At 43.4% G+C, this 22,118-nt stretch overlaps 1 protein-coding gene across 2 annotated transcripts in view; it reads right to left on the minus strand.

The window, feature by feature from the left end:
• The window catches only part of CHRM1 (cholinergic receptor muscarinic 1), a 372,875-nt gene that overhangs the window by 291,958 nt on the left and 58,799 nt on the right, over window positions 1–22,118 (minus strand). The gene's annotated exons all lie outside the window — the stretch shown is intronic.

Genomic DNA, 22,118 nt, shown 5'->3' on the forward strand with positions numbered 1-22,118 from the left:
ATCTCCACCTCATTTTCAAATACAACTTCCACGCTCTACTGAACATTTTCTCAGAGAACTTAGAAAAATTGAAGACTCTGGCTGTTTCTTGATTCAGTAGGTGCAATGTTTTAAAGATGAACATCATGCTGGGCCTTCTGTATCTTTTAAAAGCACTGCCAGAGTCCTATATTGCCATGGCGGTACACATGAACAGAATGGTGGACTGGAGTAGACTTTCCACCCATAAATTAGGGGTCCCCCTGGAACAGGAATCACTACCTACCATGGAAGCCGCCTTCCATGGACTGGGATTCAGTACTCCCAATTGTCTTCTCCATACCCTTTGATCGATTCCCACATTGCTGGAACTTCGTAGGTACTACAGGATAGCAGAGATGTCCAGCTTTCCCTCTCAGTTGATGTCTATTGTTGGCCACCTGGAATTTGTGCTGGGTTTCTCTGACAAAGTTTTTGAGCTCCAGCCAAATCTGTTTGGTTAGAGCTTTTATCTTTCTTGCCCCTCTTGGTGGATCAAGCCATTAGTCTTATACTTATAGTCTTAGTCTTATATTCTTATACCCCACCATCAATTCCTCTATTTTAGGCAAGTGGAAGATCTTTCAATTGCCCTACTTTCTTCGGTCACTCCCAGACCTTGGTTCTTCTTGTAGACAACCCATTTTGTTTAAAGAACTATGCCTGGCAGATGAGCCTTTGCGGAAACCTGTATCCTATTCTTACTGTATTTTACTTGCAGTCACTCCTATACATGATCCCCCGTATAGACCTTACTGTTACGTTTACGGAGGATCAAAAGAACTGTATCCTTTTCTTTGCTCATAAGTCTTCCCTGTGCATCAAGTATTAGAGATCACATTTACAATGTGACGCACTGGTACAGGACTCTGTCGGTACTAGTATCAATATTCCCAGGACATAGTCCGTTATGCTGGAGATGTGGTACTCAGACTGGCACACTACTCCACATCTACTGACCTTTCCCTTTATGACAATCCGGCTGCAATGCTCCTAAACTTGACCCCAATGTCCAGTAAGCGATATCTTAAGTCCCTACTGAAACATCTTCAGAATGCAGCTAGGGCATGCACCCCAGCATGTGGAAACAACAATCTCCACCTATGGTGTCACAGTAGTTTGCCAGGATGAACGATATTCAGCAGATAAAAAACACCTGACAGCTGCCTTTAGGGACAGGATGGAGGAACACAACACACGCTGGCTATACTGGGATATGTTCTGGTTCACGGATGAATACTTCACATATCATTTGAGCAGCTCCCTTCATGGGATTTTGAAGCTGTGTGCCATCGACCCCGACAAAGCTCTTCACTCTTTCTTCTCTCTTACCTCTTTCCTACTTTTAGCTCTCCTTCTTACTTCACAGATAGACACCTGGGGTGTCGTCCCTTTTCTCTACTTCACAGAAAAAAATCTCTCGGTATGTGTTGATCATTAGATGCTGTTACTGTGAAGATGGGATTGAGAGACATATTTTGTGCATTGTCCACGTTTTGCTCCCTACCTCACAGTGGTGCTGCTATTTAGTGTTTTTTTCATTTTTTTTGTTCTCCCGGGATGTTCATGACAAATGAATCTATTAGGCTTCCACCACACTACAGGTTGTACAACAGGATATATTTGTTGTAGAGGCTATTGTAGAGGCTATTGCCCACCGTTTATGGATAGCTTATATTGCTGTACTGGAGCCTTGTCTTTTATTTTGTTGAGATCCATTGATTCTTTGATATGGTTGTATTACTGTCTAATAATGGATTTCATTGACTATGGTATGTCATGCCATAATGTCATGCCATAATATTATGTTCAACCGCATACTTTAAATAAAGAAAAAAAAAGTTTACAGCCAATACGTCTTGGGGATATACACAAGTTCCATTTCATCAAGGCTTCTGGTTAATCATGGGGGTTTAATTTTTAGTAAACTGTAGTTGGAGGCTTGTTCAATATAAATAATGGTGGATGCACTCCTGTAAAAATGACCTCTTTATTAATCTAAACCCATTAAGACCAATACATTAGGAGAAGTGAGACTTGTGATGCATTTCTTGCTAAAGAAAGTTTAATCATAGAATATTCAGCGTATCACAAAGCATCTGTTTAAATTAGGGCTGTTACTGATTAAAAAATTTCTGTTCGATTAATCGATTAAAAAAAAACGATTGATCGAACAGAAATTCCTGTTCGATTAATCGTTTTTTTTTAAAATCGATTAATCGACTAATTTCGATTAATTATAACGCACATACAGATCTAACTGATCTATCTAGCTGATCTCCTTGCAGGCTGATTCCCAGCTACCAACAACTGGAAAAATGGATAGCAGGATACAAAAAACACACAAAGGCAGCGCTCGATGGGAATAGCATTAAAACTTTTATAGTCTTCAAGTAGGTAACAAAATAAATATTGCACTGGAGATAAAATCGATGTAGCTACATAAACTGTAAAAATGGTGCAATACCAAACGGTACCAAAAGCAGTCATGTAGCTAAGTATGATACTGGTATAAAAATGTGTACAACGATGCCACTGCTGAATCCAGATGAAGAGAGGTTAACATCAGTCCGTCGGTATGTAGATGTCCCATGAAGGGAACTATCACAACTCCCAGTGGATGGTTGTAGAATCCCAGGTTGATAGAGGGAAGTGATAGAGGGAAGTGTAACAGCCCTTGCGTGTGGCAGATAGTAAGGTTCCGCCGGCATGCAGATATGAAGGCGCAGCAAAGGAGCCCTTCAGATGGACACGGCAAGACCCGCCGGTGTCCGTGACGTTACTGGATCTCTGACGGAACTCCCTGAAAGGCCCAGAAGCCGACGGAGAGGTGAGTACCAATCAAAAGAATTTTAATCGATCAAAAAGATTTTGATCGATCAAAAAAATTAAAGATTAATCGATTAATTAAAAGTTAATTTGCACAGCCCTAGTTTAAATATATGTGACACTACTTCTTTGTAGAAGATGAATCATCGCAGGACTCTCATTCGAGATGCCATTCATTTAAATGGCACCTCAAACATGTCAATCGCGGGACCTGCCGCGATTGACGCGTGATAAACGCGCTGCAATCACGGCAACCCGCTTCGCCGGAAGCATGTTGCCCAATAAAAAGCTATTTTTGGGGCGACATGCTTCCTCCCGTGATGCGGGTTGCCGTGACTGCAGCACGATTTAAGGTGTCATTCAAATGAATGCATCTCAAATACGAGTCCTGCAATTTGTCATTCACACATCGACACTTTCAAATCGCGGGCAGATTCGGGCAAATCTGCCCACGATTCAAAACTCTGAAGTGTGAATGCAGCATTATAGCGTAAAAATCAACAGATGTGCCTTGCCTCTTTCTCCAAATATTCTTTATCAGCGCAAACCCATCTTAGGCCCCATACACACGATAGAATCCATCCGCAGATAAATTCCCAGCAAATGGGTTTCTGCGGATAGATCCTATGGTGTGTACATGCCAGCGGATCCGTTTCCGTGGAGAAATCTCCCCTGGGATGGATTCCAGCAGATCGGATATTTGCTGACATGCACAACAAATCCATCTGCTGGAATCCATTCCAACGGATGGATCCGCTCGTCTGTACAGACTTACCGGATCCATCCGTCCAAAGGGATTCCCCGCACGCGTCGTAATGATTTGACACATGCGTGGAATTCCTTATATGACAGCGTCGCGCCGTCGCCGCGTCATAATAGCGGTGACGGCGCGACACGTCATCGCCAGAGGATTTCAGCGCGGATTTCAATGCGATGGTGTGTACACGCCATCGCATAGAAATCTTCTGAAATCCTCGAGAGGATTTATCCGCGGATACGGTCCGCTGGACCGTATCTGCGGATAAATCCTCTCGTGTGTATGGGGCCTAAGTCTTATAATTTGTTCTACCGGAATCCCTTTCATGATGTGGTGGGGATGTCCTGAATCTGCTTGCAATATTAGTATACCCAGACAGAGGTTTTCTATACAACTCCATCATGAGTGACATCCAGAAAGGAAACACTTTTTTGGTCTATATGCCCAGTAAATACAGGCAGTGCAGAATTATTAGGCAAATGAGTATTTTGACCACATCATCCTCTTTATGCATGTTGTCTTACTCCAAGCTTTATAGGCTCGAAAGCCTACTACCAATTTTAAGCATATTAGGTGATGTGCATCTCTGTAATGAGAAGGGGTGTGGTCTAATGACATCAACACCCTATATCAGGTGTGCATAATTATTAGGCAACTTCCTTTCCTTTGGCAAAATGGGTCAAAAGAAGGACTTGACAGGCTCAGAAAAGTCAAAAATAGTGAGATATCTTGCAGAGGGATGCAGCACTCTTAAAATTGCAAAGCTTCTGAAGCGTGATCATCGAACAATCAAGCGTTTCATTCAAAATAGTCAACAGGGTCACAAGAAGCGTGTGGAAAAACCAGGGCGCAAAATAACTGCCCATGAACTGAGAAAAGTCAAGCGTGCAGCTGCCAAGATGCCACTTGCCACCAGTTTGGCCATATTTCAGAGCTGCAACATCACTGGAGTGCCCAAAAGCACAAGGTGTGCAATACTCAGAGACATGGCCAAGGTAAGAAAGGCTGAAAGACGACCACCACTGAACAAGACACACAAGCTGAAACGTCAAGACTGGGCCAAGAAATATCTCAAGACTGATTTTTCTAAGGTTTTATGGACTGATGAAATGAGAGTGAGTCTTGATGTGCCAGATGGATGGGCCCGTGGCTGGATTGGTAAAGGGCAGAGAGCTCCAGTCCGACTCAGACGCCAGCAAGGTGGAGGTGGAGTACTGGTTTGGGCTGGTATCATCAAAGATGAGCTTGTGGGGCCTTTTCGGGTTGAGGATGGAGTCAAGCTCAACTCCCAGTCCTACTGCCAGTTTCTGGAAGACACCTTCTTCAAGCAGTGGTACAGGAAGAAGTCTGCATCCTTCAAGAAAAACATGATTTTCATGCAGGACAATGCTCCATCACACGCGTCCAAGTACTCCACAGCGTGGCTGGCAAGAAAGGGTATAAAAGAAGAAAATCTAATGACATGGCCTCCTTGTTCACCTGATCTGAACCCCATTGAGAACCTGTGGTCCATCATCAAATGTGAGATTTACAAGGAGGGAAAACAGTACACCTCTCTGAACAGTGTCTGGGAGGCTGCGGTTGCTGCTGCACGCAATGTTGATGGTGAACAGATCAAAACACTGACAGAATCCATGGATGGCAGGCTTTTGAGTGTACATGCAAAGAAAGGTGGCTATATTGGTCACTGATTTGTTTTTGTTTTGTTTTTGAATGTCAGAAATGTATATTTGTGAATGTTGAGATGTTATATTGGTTTCACTGGTAAAAATAAATAATTGAAATGGGTATATATTTTTTTTTTGTTAAGTTGCCTAATAATTATGCACAGTAATAGTCACCTGCACACACAGATATCCCCCTAAAATAGCTAAAACTAAAAACAAACTAAAAACTACTTTCAAAAATATTCAGCTTTGATATAAATGAGTTTTTTGGGTTCATTGAAAACATGGTGGTTGTTCAATAATAAAATTAATCCTCAAAAATACAACTTGCCTAATAATTCTGCACTCCCTGTAGAAACATAGAACAGTAATGGCAGAGAAAATATTAAGAGGTCCATTGTGTCTGTCCCATTTTTTTTTATTAATGTATATATATATATATATATATATATATCTTTTTGTACTTTTTTTGCCTTAGTGTAGATGTTTGTCCCATGCATGTTTGAATCCACCTACTGTTAAAAGATTCACTACCTCTACTACAAGTCTATTCCAAGCATCAACTACTCTTTCAGTCAAACAATACTAAGATTAGTTTTGAACTTTCCTCCTGCTAGTTTGAGGTCGTTCATGTGTCTGTGTTCTTGAAAATGTGTATTGTGTGAAAACACTGCCCTCCTAAACCTTATTCACCCCCTTGATGTAGTAGTTAAGGCTCCATTCACACTTGTATGACTCCAAGGTTTGCGCCGACTTTGGAGCTGAACTTTGTGCAGCTTTGATACAACTTTGATGAAAATTTGGATTGATGCAACTCGGATACAACTTTGGCTTTGACCAGTGATAATGGCCTCTGTATATACTCTGTGGCTCCTGCTGGATTTTGCTTCTAACCCCCTTGTGGAAGAATCCTTTGTGGATGGACATTTTATGGTTACACAACTTATCACATTGCTCTAATCTTTTTATATGGACTATAAACTGAAGGACTTATGAATAAATGGCTGTGGAACGAATTTGAGTTTTTTATGGGAAAATTTGCTTTGATATACAAGTGCTTTGGATTACAAGCATGCTTCCGGAACGAATTATGCTCGCAATCCAAGGTTTTATTGTAGTGTTGCAAACAAAAATATACTGCTTATAAACCTAACTTGTGAGGACTAGGCAAGCATAAGCTTGAAAAGTTACATATGAACTCTTTACCCTATACAACATCTTCCAATTTATTTAATAACCGGCGAGAAACTCAAAAGTAAGTGGGCAAATAAACATCAAGAGGTTGTGATTGATTTTTCTAGCCACTGGCTAAATTACTTTCATTAAGGAAACTGAGTCCGGCCACAACCTGTCTTGAGGGGATTTAACCCCTTATGGGTTTTAGGCTTATGGTGGCATGATAGGATACTGAGGGATTCACTATCAGACAACTAAACTACACAATCAACAAAATATAGTTTACTATGAATTAAACCTCAGGATTTACTCTTCGTCCAGATTCTTCCTGCCAATATATCTAAGCCCTGATGAAGCAGACTTGTGTACAAGCCCCGAAATACACGGAATGCCAAATCTTGATAGACTCTTTAACCGCTTATGAACCGCTGCACACAGATTTACGTAGACAGAATGGCATGGACAGGCAAATGGACATACAGGTATATCCCCTTTAATTTGCCACCGTGTGGTCGCGTGCACCGCCGCCAGCACCCTTGCGACCCTGTCGCGAGCTCCGTGACCATGCCTGTGGGACCTGCGGATTGGATGTCCTGCAATCGTGTAACGGAGCTGAAGAACGTGGAAATGTCAGTGTAAACACAACATCTCCCCGTTCTTCCTAGTGACATGTCACTGATCGAATGCTCCCTCTCATCGGAGCAGCAATCAGTGACGTGTCACTCGTAGCCTCTCCCCCTAACAGTTCGAATCACTCCCTAGGACATACTTAACCGCTTTAGCGCCCCCTACAGGTTAACCCCTTCACTGCCAGTGTAATTTTTACAGGAATCAGTGCATTTTTATAGCACTGATCTCTGTAAAAATTACAATGGTCCCAAAATGGTGTCAAAAGTGTCCGATGTGTCTGCCATAATGTCACAGTCGTGATAAAAATCGCAGATTGCCGCCATTACTAGTAAAAAAAAAAAATCGGGATTATATATATATATATATATATATATATATATATATATATATATTAGAAAAAACATAACATGGAGAGTTTCAGGAATAAAGCGGAGGAAAAGGGTGAGGGATTAGCGGATAAATGGAATAGTTGAAAAGCGTTTAAACAGACGTTGAGTTATGTAGTGGCAATAAGTGACGAGAAAAATGGTAATCCAGTAGAAACGGATGAAAATAAGAGTTCTACTAAGTGAGAGGGGGGGATGGGGGGGTGGGATGGGCAAGAGAGGGGTAGGGGGGAGAGGGTATATTGTATAATAGCAAACAGAAATTTCTCCTGCGCTCTGGTATTTCCTGCTATAGGGTAACGTGGTCCAATTACAGGGTATATTCAACGGTCTTGCAGCCTTCCTCAGAATCATGGGAATTCATAAGGCTAAAAAAGATAAAAGAAAGGAGGGCGCACCGACCTAGTGTGATACTGTATAAAAAGGTTTTATTACATATATTAAAACAATGGTTATACTCACAAAATGAGTTGTAAAACACGCTTTGACAAACAGTACAACTGGTACGCAGCAACGCCAGAAGAACACGGTGACAACACGGATCAAGTAGTATCTGACCGGTGGTATGGCTAACGCGTTTTAGGGGCGTACCCCTTTCCTCAGAGCCTTGGTGGTCTGTAGTTGCTCCCTCATATTGAAACCTTTGGATATTTATACACACATGAGCATGTGCAGAGGTGCCTGGACCACAGGCCACCCCCCATTTGTTATCTTAGAAGGTAACATTGTTGGTAGGACAAAAATTTTACTGATTGCAATGTTTGATAAATTTAGTATGGTGATATTTATGATAAAATAAAATAATTATAATAATAAAAAAAATATTAATAAAAATTGCCATAAAACGATCTCCTATTTTGTAGACGCTATAACTTTTGCACAAACCAATCAATAAACGCTTATTGCGATTTTTTTTTTACCAAAAATATGTAGAAGAATACGTATCGGCCTAAACTGAGGAAAACAATTGTTTTTTTATATATTTTTGGGGGATATTTATTATAGCTAAAAGTAAAAACGATTGCATTTTTTCCACAATTGTCACGCTATTTTTGTTTATAGCGCAAAAAATAAAAACTGCAGAGGTGATCAAATACCACCAAAAGAAAGCTCTATTTGTGAGAAAAGAAGGACGTCAATTTTGTTTGGGAGCCATGTCGCACGACCGCGCAGTTGTCAGTTAAAGCGATGCAGTACCGGATCGCAAAAGGTGGCCTGGTTTTTGGCCAGCCAAATGGTCCGGGGCTGAAGTGGTTAATTACGAAAACTATAAATGATATCTGGACTGTTCCCTACTGCTGGCTCTCTCTCCCTTTCAGCCCAAATAATTTAAATCAACATGGCAGCCAGGCAAATTAAATTTTCAGGTCACCAATGGCCGTCTACATTGTTCCTAGTACCAGATTTCTGTATCAGGTTGCACTGAATGAAGGATCACGCAAGAATAAGGCTCACACTACACAGAGGTGCATAGGAAGCTAGAGAAAAGGTCATTCTAGAATGGTTTCTGTACACATCCTGGACTTTGATGTAACGTACCTGGTCCTACATTCATGTGAAAGTTATCCTTATAATGGATTTTACTGGTTAAAGTAACTAAAGCAAACAGATTTTTCTTTACATGCTTGAAAATAGCCTATGCCAGATCCATCCTTGTAGACTAGAACTGTGATGGAATATGTTTTCATTGAGTTCGAACGGCTAATGAAGAATACTTGATCATGTGAAAAGAAAATCTCTGTTTACTTATTTGATCTGCACCTTTGAAAACAAATAATAAATGCACATATCTTTGCAGGTAAAAAAATGTGCACTTATTATTTTCTTTCTCAGAATCCTGCAGAGCATTGTTCCCGCGATCCTGCCGACCCTGCTTACAGCTTTCTGCCCATACCCCTGTATGGGCTTTCTATTTAAAAGCTGTCGGAAATGTCAATGAACTACGAGAGTGCTCCCCTCACCAGCACCCTTGCGGTTCATTGAGAACAACAATCTGTCTGCTGTGGCGGGAAAAAGGGGTCTGGTAGTTCAATAACTCATAGATGAATAGTGAGGCTGTGTGGACGGAGTCCTGCCATAGCTGCAGAGTTTTTTAAAATGTGACAGTGGGTACAGGGAGAAAAACCTCCTCCCGCTGTCATGATGAAGGGGGCGGTGTGAGGGGGTGTGGGCAGGTGCTGTAACATGTTACTAAAGGTGAACTTAGGCTTTAAGACTAAATTTATTTCATATAATTATTGCAGTACCTTTACTATGTTACAGTTTGTTGAGTATCAATATGGAGCTCAGCCAAGAAAGGGGTAAATCCTGCAACCTGACAATCTACCTGGCACTTTTGCTCTGACAGGGAGAGAATACAAGAATACAAGTGTAGCGCTACCCCCGAAGGAGCCGCTGATTTGTTGTTGGGATCGGCATATTAAGTTACCTTGATGTGGCCCAGGGGTGCAGTTGTAGAATCAAAGTAGTGAGCGAAGGTCCAGACAGTGAATAAAGGTTTTTCCAATGCTTTATTTCCAGGCCAACACGGCCAACATCAACATCAAATAGGAAGAAAAGGTTGATGAAGAGAAAGGGATAACTTTGCGGTATCAGGCCTGGATATGAACCGAGCAGTAGGGTTGAGCAAACCCGAACTGTAAAGTTCGGGTTCGGTACGGACTTTGGGTTTTTCCCGAACCCGGACCCGAACCCGAATAATTGAAAAAAGTTCGGGTCCGGGATCGGAGTTCGGGAAAAAAAAAAATGTGCGGAGGTCCCCGCAAATTCAATAACCAGACCCTTTAGGTCTGGTATGGATATTAAGGGGACCCCGCCATCAATTAAAAAAAAAATGACGTGCGGTTCCCGGTAAATATCCATAACCAGACCCTTCAGGTCTGGTATGGATATTCAGGGGAACCCCGCCGTCAATTTAAAACAAAAATGACGTGCGGTTCCCCCTAAATATCCATAACCAGACCCATTATCCGAGCACGTTGACCTGGCCGGTCGCAGAAAAGAGGGGGGGACAGAGTGCGGCCCCCCCTCTCCTGAACCGCACCAGGCCACATGCCCTCAACATGGGGAGGATGTCCCCATGTTGATGGGGACAAGGGTCTCATCCCCACAACCCTTGCCCGGTGGTTGTGGGGGTCTGCGGGCGGGAGGTTTATCAGAATCTGGAAGACCCCTTTAACAAAGGGGACCCCCAGATCCTGACCCCCCCCCTGTGTGAAATGGTAATGGGGTACACTGTACCTCTACCATTTCACGAAGGAAGTGAAAAGTATTGTAAAAAAAACACACTGACACCGTAGAATAAAGTCCTTTATTAAAAAAAAACTCCAGCGCTGAAAAATCCACTCGTTCCCGGCTTCCAGCGTTGTCCTCATCCTGCGACGGTGATCTCCCGCGATGAGAAGATCCTGCGGCGTCCATGTCATCTTCGATCCATCGCTCAGAAGATCCATCCGGAGCGCAGCATCCCCGACCTCCTCATCGCCGGACACAGCCCAGCGGAATGACGCGCTGGGGCTGTGTGACATTACTTATATAGAGGAGGCAGGGGCACCCGTCACGTGACCCCGCCCCCTCTGACGTACCCTCTGCTACGTCACTGGCAAAGCCCGGCTTCCCTCTTTTTGGGCTTCCCCAGTGACGTAGCAGAGGGTACGTCAGAGGGGGCGGGGTCACGTGACGGGTGCCCCTGCCTCCTCTATATAAGTAATGTCACACAGCCCCAGCGCGTCATTCCGCTGGGCTGAGTCCGGCGATGAGGAGGTCGGGGATGCTGCGCTCCGGATGGATCTTCTGAGCGATGGATCGAAGATGACATGGACGCCGCAGGATCTTCTCATCGCGGGAGATCACCGTCGCAGGATGAGGACAACGCTGGAAGCCGGGAACGAGTGGATTTTTCAGCGCTGGAGTTTTTTTTAATAAAGGACTTTATTCTACGGTGTCAGTGTGTTTTTTTTACAATACTTTTCACTTCCTTTGTGAAATGGTAGAGGTACAGTGTACCCCATTACCATTTCACACAGGGGGGGTCAGAATCTGGGGGTCCCCTTTGTTAAAGGGGTCTTCCAGATTCTGATAAACCTCCCGCCCGCAGACCCCCACAACCACCGGGCAAGGGTTGTGGGGATGAGACCCTTGTCCCCATCAACATGGGGACATCCTCCCCATGTTGAGGGCAAGTGGCCTGGTGCGGTTCAGGAGAGGGGGGGGCCACACTCTGTCCCCCCTCTTTTCTGCGGCCGGCCAGGTCAACGTGCTCGGATAATGGGTCTGGTTATGGATATTTAGGGGGAACCGCACGTCATTTTTGTTTTAAATTGACGGCGGGGTTCCCCTTAATATCCATACCAGACCTGAAGGGTCTGGTTATGGATATTTACCGGGAACCGCACGTCATTTTTTTTTTTAATTGACGGCGGGGTTCCCCATAATATCCATACCAGACCTAAAGGGTCTGGTTATTGAATTTGCGGGGACCTCCGCACATTTTTTTTTTCTGAAAGTCCGTGTCCCATTGACTACAATGGGGTTCGGAGTTCGGGTTCGGGTTCGGGTTCCCGAACTTTTTTTTAAAATTTCGGGTTCGGACCCGAACCCGAACATCCAGGTGTCCGCTCAACTCTACCGAGCAGTCCTGCTCTCAGTAGTGTCAATTTGTGATTCGTCGCCACTCTAGCCAGAGTGGGTGAAGTGCCCCCGGACAGACTCCTCTCACTAGTCTGGCAGCCGAGGTGTCACTTTGAATTTGCTGGGAGAAACAGGTCTCTCTCACAGACCTGGCTCTAGGGCCTCTGCCACAATCCAATTACTTTAAGCGAGCTAAATAGATGAATGGAGCGAATCCTCCCAGTAGGTTTTTAGAATAGGTCACTGGATGACAGCAAAGCGTACCTGTCAGCATTCCGGTCACCAGATCCCTGATTGGTTCGTTCAAGCCCTGTTGGACAACCTGCCTCCGGGTTCTCCTCAAGCCGACCCCCCAATCGAACGGCACCCAGCCTGGGATCCTCTCAATAGAACTGGGGACCCAGTAAGTCACTGGGGTCCCCTTTTACCTCCGAATGAGGTTCCGTGTAGTCTGCAATTTTGGCCAGGTGGGCCGCGCCGGCGGGGTCCATGGATGCACGCACCCTGAAGGTGGATGCCGCACCTGGAACCGGGACCCCGCAAAGATTTTTTAGCACATGACACCTGTCACAGATATACTCTCCCCCAGCATGCCCCGCGAGGGAAAAACTCCTCTGATTGGCTGCTGGGGAAAACTTGCTCTGCCAGAACCCCTCTGGTGCCAACTGCTGGCCAGGGATGGCACTGCATCCCTGGAGCACAGACTGACCCAGTGGACATTTCTGGAACGACAGAAGTCCAATTTAACCAATTGCCAATGGGAGCAAAATAACTCTCCCATTCCCCACTAACTTTAGCGTAGTGCCCATAGTGAAAGTAAGGGGGCGCTACACAAGTTAAAAAATACATCTGCCCTATTAAAAAAAAAAATTGATATTATTACAAATCCTTCCTCATTATTGACTGGTTCTCTTTGAGGCTCCATAAACATTAGTATTGAAAGGAGATGCCTAGCTTGAATTCCCAATGCATGCCTAGTTCTCCCCTTTGTTTTAGGTTAAAAGAGGGCCTTGAGTTGAATAACTCCGTATACAAAGGCGCTTGGCGAAGCATGCCTGTCCTGAAATAAACAAAAACTATAGTGTATATAGTCACAGATGGCGGCAGTCCCTGTTCATTTCATTACCCACCAAAAGGCCCCCTACTGGGTAGTGTGCTAACAGTGAGAAGAGATGTGGGGCCAAAGCCACACAAGTGCTGAATGTACTTCTGTGTCTTACAATGGTGTGTATGAGTCCACTGCACTAAAACAAATAAACAGCAGAAAAGAAGAGTGGAGCTGCTGGGCATTACAAAAAGTCAGATTATAAAAGCCATTTTTAAAGTGATGGAAAGGCAAGTAAAGCTAGTTTAGCATCTAAGGCAGCAACCCAACTTCTCCGTACTTGAAATACAGAATGGCATGTGGTCATAAATAGTATTTACTAGGGAAAGAAAAAAAAGCATTTCAAATTGTTTCAAAATAGAAAAAACAAACAAAAGGAAAATTAAAAGGTTTTGTCCATAGCCCCATGTCAAATTACTGCTGTCACGTGTTTCCTTTTAGACTGCATGAAAGATAATACCTTATTGGTAGGTATGGGCATCAAAGTCATATCTTGTTTTATAAGTGTACTATTACAGTATACAGTGCTGGAACAAGGTAATCTAAAGCCCAGGGCGAACATGCCAGGCTGCCCACCCCCCCAAGATATATAAGCATTGGAGGCCGGATTCAAAAAGCCTGGCGTAAATTTGTGCGGGTGTAGCGTATCTCAGATACGCTACGCCGCCGTAACTTAGTGAGGCAGGTTCTGTATTCAGAAAGAACCTGCGCCCTAAGTTAAGGCGGCGTAGCGTATGTGGTCCGGCGTAAGCCCGCGGAATTCAAATTATCCATGCAGTGGGCGTGTTTTTGACTAACGGCGCATGCGCCGTCCGTGAACGTATCCCAGTGTGCATGCTCCAAATTACCCCGCAAATCGTCAATGCTTTCGACGTGAACGTAACTTACGTACAGCCCTATTCGCGAACGACTTGCGCAAACGACGTAATCGACGGAAAATTCGATGCTGGCTCGACGTCCATACTTAACATAGGATACGCCTCATATAGCAGGGGTAATTTTACGCCGGAAAAAGCCTTTACGTAAACGACGTAAGAAAATGCGCCGGACGCACGTACGTTTTTGAATCGGTGTATCTACCTAATTTGCATATTCCTTGCGTAAATCAACGGAAGTGCCACCTAGCGGCCAGCGTAAATATGCAACTAAGATACGACGGCGTAAGAGGCTTACGCCAGTCGGATCTTAGCAAAATTCCGGCGTATCTTGTTTTTTGAATACAGAAAAAAGATACGCTGGAGCATCCTAGAAGTTACGCGGCGTATCAATAGATACGCCAGCGTAACTTCTTTCTGAATCTGGCCCTATATGTCAGCAAAAATTACCCCACAAAAACATTGAGCACTAATCTGCAAGCTTACCCTCTAAGATAAATCCCACCTCCTCCCAGTACAAAACCAACCCCCCTGCTGAAAGCCCCCTCTCAGCACAAATCTTTGCCCGTCACCCCAAAAAAAATCACTCCTTAGCCTAAATCTTCTACCCCTGAAAATCCCCCCCTAGTACACATCTTCTACCTCCACTTCAAATGACCCTCCCAGCACAAATTCCCCCCAAATCCCCCCTCCTAGCATAAATCTCCCCCCCACCCGCCCCTCCCACACTAAAGCCTCGCACACACGACCAGTTTTCCCGGCAGGAAAACTGCCAGGAGAGCTTTTGGCCGGGAATCTCAGCTGTGTGTATGCTCCCTAGCAGTTTTCCCGACAGGAAAACTGCCGGAAAAAAATAGAGAACCTGCTCTCTATTTTCCCGTCCGTATTCCCATCTGACTTTTTCCCATCGAGAAAAACGGTCGTGTGTACAGGGCTTTAGTACTCCCCCCCAAATCTCCCCAACTAGAACAATACATACCCCCTGCCACCCCCCAAATTCCACCTTCCAACAAAAATTCCTCCCTCAATCTCTTTGTGGTGCCCCTCCACCACGCATGATACCACAGCACCCAGGGCAGCTTCCCCTCTTGCCCACCCCATGTCCCCGCCCTGACAGTATGTATATACTTACTGCTCCTGACTGACAGTTGCTGGAATTCAGACACTGCTCTCATAGCAGCCAACAGAAGTTGGAGGTTGTTAAAAACAGTATAAAAACTGTATAAAAGGTAACTGACTTCAGTACACTTGCAATGTTTTAGGTAAACACACCCTTGTGCTAATGTGCACACTAACGCATGCGTCATTTCAATGCATATTAACCAATGTTATGTGCCTTAGCACATTTTGGTTTCGTTCATTTTAAATAGTACCCCAACTTAATGCAGCTATGACTCACATAAACGGAAATGCACCACAATTCACTGTGTGTTGTTGGAAAAAAGGCTGCATGTCTTTTTTTTTGGTCCATTCCTGTGCATTGGCAGCTCAATCAAAAATGTATACGTTTCTTAAATGCAATGCACCTTTATATGTGACACAAATAGCATTCAGCAGCATTAAAATGTTAATAGGTGAAAATAAAAGCTTTTATTAGCTTCAGAATAAGAGAGGCATTCTCCAGCCCTGGGCTAAAGGAGATATTATACCCTTTAAGTGTTCATTTTTTTATGCTGCCACGAGAAAAACGCTTAACAGTTTTGCTGCAATCATCTGTTTTCGACAAGACAACGGTTCTGTGTTAGTCTAACAACAAGCTTTAAGCCTCAGAAATAATGACAGGAAGCTCCACATGACAGACACGACTCTGACAGGCCAGCTCCCACACACGTGTTCCACAGATGGCCTCCAGGGTAAACTGTGACCTTTTAACCACCAGGCAGTCATATACCCAGCGGACAGGTAACACAGTTTATGGAATACTTGTAGTATTAATGGTATACATTAGTTTTGATCTGTCCTTCCACAAGAAGCTAGCATAAAGACACTACACTGCAGGAACCTGCCTCAATACATCATGCCATATAAACACAAAAAAGATAAGACACTTTGCTTATATATAATCCTTAAAAAAGTTGTATAAAATAAATGGTGTATATATACAGTCTATAAACATTTGAGTGCATTAGGGAAAAGGAACCTAGAAAATCATGCCTTTTAATGATCTCTGCCATAGATTGTAAGCTCATATGGGCAGGGCCCTATACTTCCTTTTTCTCTACTGGAATGCAATTGATATGTAGTTTATAATATAGCTCTTTCAATTATGATGTGCTTTTAAATAGTGTGTTTGATTTTCCTAAATAAATGAATAATAATTAAACAAATCCTTGCATTAACAGGTTAAAGTATAACTAAGGCCCCTTTTACACAGAGGCGCTACTAAACTGCCAGTAAAACACTAAGCGCTTTTGAAAAGCTTTTCAGGCGCTTTTGAAGAGCTTTACATTCTTTTCAATGGAGAGGGGCTTTTTCACCGTCCTGCCAGTGCACTGCCCCAGTGTGAAAGCATTCATTGATTTTAATGGAAATAGGTTTTCATGAGCTTTTCAGGTGCTTTTTTATCGCATGAAAGCGCCTGAAAAGCGCCTCAGTGTGAAAGGGGTCTAAAGGCAAAATCTTTTCTTTCGTTTTTGGATAGAGTGGAGATGGCTAAGAACATTTTTTATTGCTGTCTGTTCCCCCATTAGGGAGATTACCTCTCTCTATTTGTCCTGTTTATCATTAGCATTGAGCGTGACAGTAAAATAAAATCCCACATTTTGGGTTGCCCCCAGAAAAGTAATAGAAGGGAAATCGTCCAATGGGGAGTTCTGGTGGTCTGGGGGCCCACAAGGCATTCTCTTTGTTTGCAGGGATTTCCTCTCACTTTCTGATTTGGTTATGGGACAGGAAGTGAAGGTAAATCTCCCTAATGGGGAACAAATGGCAAATAAACCAATGGGGGTTATAACCCTGCCTTACTCTATCCAAAATTTAAAAAAAGTTTTGCCCATAGTTCTCCTTTAGTTATCAAACTTGCACCAACCCACACCTTACTACACCACAGCCACCCCCACCACACACATAAAAATAGAGGAAAACCTTGCTACTTCACATTTTAAATGCAGCCAAACTGAGGCCTCGTACACACGACCGAATCCATCAAGAAACTTGGTGGCAGAGCTTTTTTGCAGAGGAAAACGGTCGTGTGTATGTTTTTCATCGAGAAAACTGTTGAGGAACTCGGCGAGAAAAAAAGAGAACAAGTTCTCTTTTTCCTCAACGGGAGTCTCAATTTCCTCGTCGTGTTCCTCGTCGGCAGGGGAGGGCTAGCAGGGGGGGCAGGGTGGAAATCTCCCCCCGGGCTGGTGACACTATGCACAGCCACCGGCCGCCACTACCAAATGCTGTTTTTGCAGAGCAGGAATATGCCTGCTGGAGCTCTGTTAACACAGTTCACGGCCGCTGCTCACCTCCCACTGGTGGACTCTGATGTAAGGGGGGCCACTGTGTAAACTCTGATGTAAGGGGGGCCTCCGTGCGGACTCTGATGTAAGGGGGCCTCTGTGCGGACTCTTGTGATCATGAAAAATCTTAGACTGTTTTCCTCGATCCATCACTTTTCCACGCTCTATGGGCCACTTGACTGGACTTGCCCCCCAGGCCTAAGGCTGCCAGCCCTCCCCTGCTCGTCGGGCATGCTCAGAATAAAGTATGAGACGGGAGCGCACCTTCGGTAAAAGTAGCGTTTGTAATGGAAATAGCACATTTGTCACGCTGTAACAGTCTGAAAAGTGCAAATCGTCTCTTACCAAACTTTTACTTGACACGCAGTAACATGAGATTAGCAAAAGCAGCCCCAAGGGTTGTGCCAGTGGAATCGAACTAACAGAAGCCCTCTCTGTGTCCATCACAGAGGCCCCCCTCCATGTCCCAATAAAGTACTCTACTTCTCTTCCTGTATTTTGTTTATTGTTAAGAGATCATGTAAGGATCCCGGGTTAATGAAGACTTTGTGGGGGAGCATCTCTGTGGTTGAGTCATTGCCATAGAAACATTTGTAAAGCGGAGGAGTTAGTGAAATGACGATGCCCATGTGGGGGCTCCAGAAATATTTATCCACCCAGGCGCCTGTGACCCTAGGATTGGCCCTTCGTTCTGCGCATGCATAGCCACTTATCGATGGTGTGCACACTCAATGGAACATTGGAAAACTACGCATCTGCCGTTCTGCGCATTCTGTTCTGACTTACGAACATATTCGACTTAAGAACAAACCTACAGTCCCTAACCCGTTCGTAACTCGGGGGCTGCCTGTACATGCTCACTTCGGCCTGCTGCAACTCAAGCATACATCAAGACAGTGTCTACTCCTCCAGTCCAAAGTCAGACAGACTGATTGGATTTAATACCAATGTCCACTGACCACCTTCTAACACCCTATGATACATTCCCTAATAGCTCAAGGCAATCATCCCTACTGCCTGCCTACAGCCACAACCCCCTTCTCTTCCTCCTGAAGAAGGTGAACTTGCCTACTAACATGTTTTTAGTTGTGGGGGAAAAACGCTGATACATTGATTTATACTTTGTAATATACAGGCGGTTCCTTGAATTCTGATGTGTGGTATAGCATGTTTATTTTTCATAAAAAAAATAATATTTCTCTGCGTTAACAGGTTAAAGTAAACTAAAGGCAACATTTTTTCTTTAGATTTGGATAGAGTGGAGATGGCTTAGAACACCTGTCAGTTTTTATTGCTGAATGTGCCCCCATTAGGGAGATACATGTATTTGTCCTGTTTACCATTAGCATTAAAAGTGAAAGTAAAAAAAATCTAAAATTTTGGGCCGTCCCCAGAAAAGTAATAGAGGGGAAATCTTCCAATGGGAATACTAGTTCTAGTGGTCTGTGGTTCCCCAAATGATTCCCTTCATTTGCAGGGATTTCTTTTCACTTCCTGTTTTTTGGCTTTGGGATAGGAAGTGAATGCAAATCTCCTTAATGAGGCACAGATTGCAAAAAAAATAAACCAATGGGAGTTATAATCCTCCCTCAATCTATCAAAAAAAAAAAAAACATTTCCCATATCCCCAAATATGTTTTCACTAAGATGCACTTCCAAGAGTCTTTTAAAACTATGCATTCTTCCTGCCGACTGATTGTGGAAGAGAGTTCTACATCCTTACCGCACTGACAGTGAAAAACCAACTACGCAGCTTAAGGTTAAACCACTTCTCTTCCAGTCTCATCGTGTGGCCCTGTATCTTCTTACACTCCCTAGGACTAAAAAGTTCCATACTTACGCTGGGATCACCATTAGGATATTTGTATATTGCTATCATATCTCCTCTCAAGTGTCTCTTCTGAGAGGAGAATACATTTAGGGCCAGATTCACCAAAGAGATACAACGGCGTATCTCTGTTTCTATCTATGCGACTGATTCATAGAATCAGTTACGCATAGATATCCATAAGATCCGACAGGTGTAATTGTTTTACACTGTCGGATCTTAGGATGCAATACCGCGGCCGCCGCTGGGTGGAGTTCGTAAACCAGCGTCGGGTATGCAAATTAGCAGTTACGGCGGATCCCCGATACGTTATGCCACCGCAGTTCTATGTGAATCTGGCCCTTAGTGCTTGTAGTTGTTCCTTATAATTGAGGTCCTCTGGTCCCCATATTAATTTAGTTGCCCTTCTCTGGACTCTTTCCAGCTCCAGCACATTCTAAATGCACCCAAACCAATCATTCCAACATACTGGAAATCTACTTACCAGCCTTTTCTAAAAGACTCATATTCTAGAACTGATAAGCCCATGACAGAATGCAACAATACATGCTCACTTCGGCTTGCTGCAACTCAAGCATACATCAAGACAGTGTCTACTCCTCCAGTCCAAAGTCCTACAGACTAATTGGATTTAAAAACAATGTCCACTGACCACCTTCCGGCACCCTATGATACATTCCCTGACAGCTCAAGTTTTTAGTTGTGGGATGAAACCCCAAAAATATCTACAGAGAAAATAAGAATCTCTGGTTGGAATGAAGAGCAGGATTTAAGTATGGGCTACCATTTGTGATACTTATGCATGTATATTTTTTATTAATTTATCGATTCATTTGGACAATTATATATATATTATATATATTCATTTGGACAAATATTTGAAGCATTTTCTGACTTTATATGCAATTATTATTGACACACACGGTATTTGCTGCCTTAGGCCCCGTACACACGGTCGGTTTGGTCCGATGAGAATGAACCGAAGTTAATTTTCATCGGACCAAACCGACCGTGTGTATAGGCTATCGGCCTGGTTTCCTTCGGTCCAAAATTTCTAAACATGCTTCAAAACCGAACCGATGGACCGCTGCCTCATCTGACCAAACTGATGGTTAGTACAGAAAAGCATTGGTTCAAAACCCGCGCATGCTCAGAATTAAGTCGACGCATGCTTGGAAGCATTGAACTTTGTTTTATTCAGCACGTCGTGTGTTTGACGTCACCGCGTTCTGACCCGATCGGATTTTGGACTGATGGTGTGTACACATATCAGGCCGTACGGCCACTTCAGAGGTGAACCAATGAAAACGGTCCGACGGGCCAGTCTCATCGGTTTGGTCCGACCGTGTTTACGGGGCCTTATACTGCTGTTCCCGAGTAGCCTGCTTATGGACTGCACCTAGGAAAACTGCTCCTATAAAGTGCTGGGATTATCATCTGTTTGTATTGATATGCAAACGGTTTCGATGCCTCATGAGTTTAAAGCCTACATTCTTGCTGAACCACTTCAAGAAACCGTTTTCACCTCCAGCTCTTTCCTAGAAATCCTTAATTCAAGATAGTGATCTCTTCATGTTATGATCTAAAACACTAATTAGGCAGATTTAGTAAGCGTTCAAGGAAGCTTTAACACACATCTATAATTCCGGGGTGTCCCTTTGAAGATCCCTGGCTAAAAGGAAATCTACAAAAGCATTTACAGGTCTTAGTTAAAATAAACCACTGAAATTTAAGTGATTAATCAATCCACTTTTTTTTGGTCCGTATAACTAAGCAAAATATTTTGGTGTACATAGCTTACTGTTAATACAAAGACTTAGTACATTTGTCAGGCTCTAGTAATTTAGACTTATGTTAACATTGCATCCTGTGCTTGTTTTATTCTTTTCCCTCACAGGGCGGATCCATGCCCCTACATTCCTGGGCATTGGCAAGGCTCATATAGACCTTAGCAGCAAATAGGGTCAAGTATGTTCAATATCATACTTTGTTTATGGAATCAAATCCCAGCAGTGACACATTGTAACCAAGCCAGCACAATTCTACTCAACACTACAACATTCTGTGCTAATCCGGTGTTCATTTCTCACAACACAGCAGCTGCACCTCCAGAAATTGGTACAGCACTCTCAGCAGGCAAGAAGGCAACTTCAAGGGTGCATATTCGAGTATACTTCTAAATGGATTCTGAACTATACCATAGTCACTGATGTTCATCAATTAGAAAATGAACAGGAATATTAAAGGGGTTGTAAAGGTTTGTTTTTTATTTTCTAAATAGGTTCCTTTAAGCTAGTGCATTGTTGGTTCACTTACCCTTTCCTTTGATTTCCCTTCTAAATGTTTTTTTTTCTTTGTCTGATTTTCTCACTTCCTGTTTCTCCTCAGTAAGCTTTCCACCATCATTCGAGTGGTGGTTAGTCAGTCAGAGCAGCTTACTGAACAGCTTACTGAGGAGGAACAGGAAGTGAGAAATTCAGACAAAGAAAACAAGGGAAAAAAACATTTAGAAGGGAAATGGAAGGAAAAGGTAAGTGAAGCAACAATGTACTAGCTTAAAGGAACCTATTTAGAAAATAAAAAACAAACTTTTACAAGCCCTCTATTATTAATGTAGGTGTTAATGAACATGCAGATCAAGTTTATTATATTGATTTCAAATATAGCAGGAGGGATTCCCACATCAACACTGTCTGTGTTAATAGCAGAACCAAGCAAAAGCCTTAAGCCTCGTACACACGACCGAGGAACTCGATGGGCGAAACACAT

The sequence above is a fragment of the Rana temporaria genome, chromosome 11, assembly GCF_905171775.1.
Source record: "Rana temporaria chromosome 11, aRanTem1.1, whole genome shotgun sequence".
Lineage (NCBI taxonomy): Eukaryota > Metazoa > Chordata > Amphibia > Anura > Ranidae > Rana > Rana temporaria.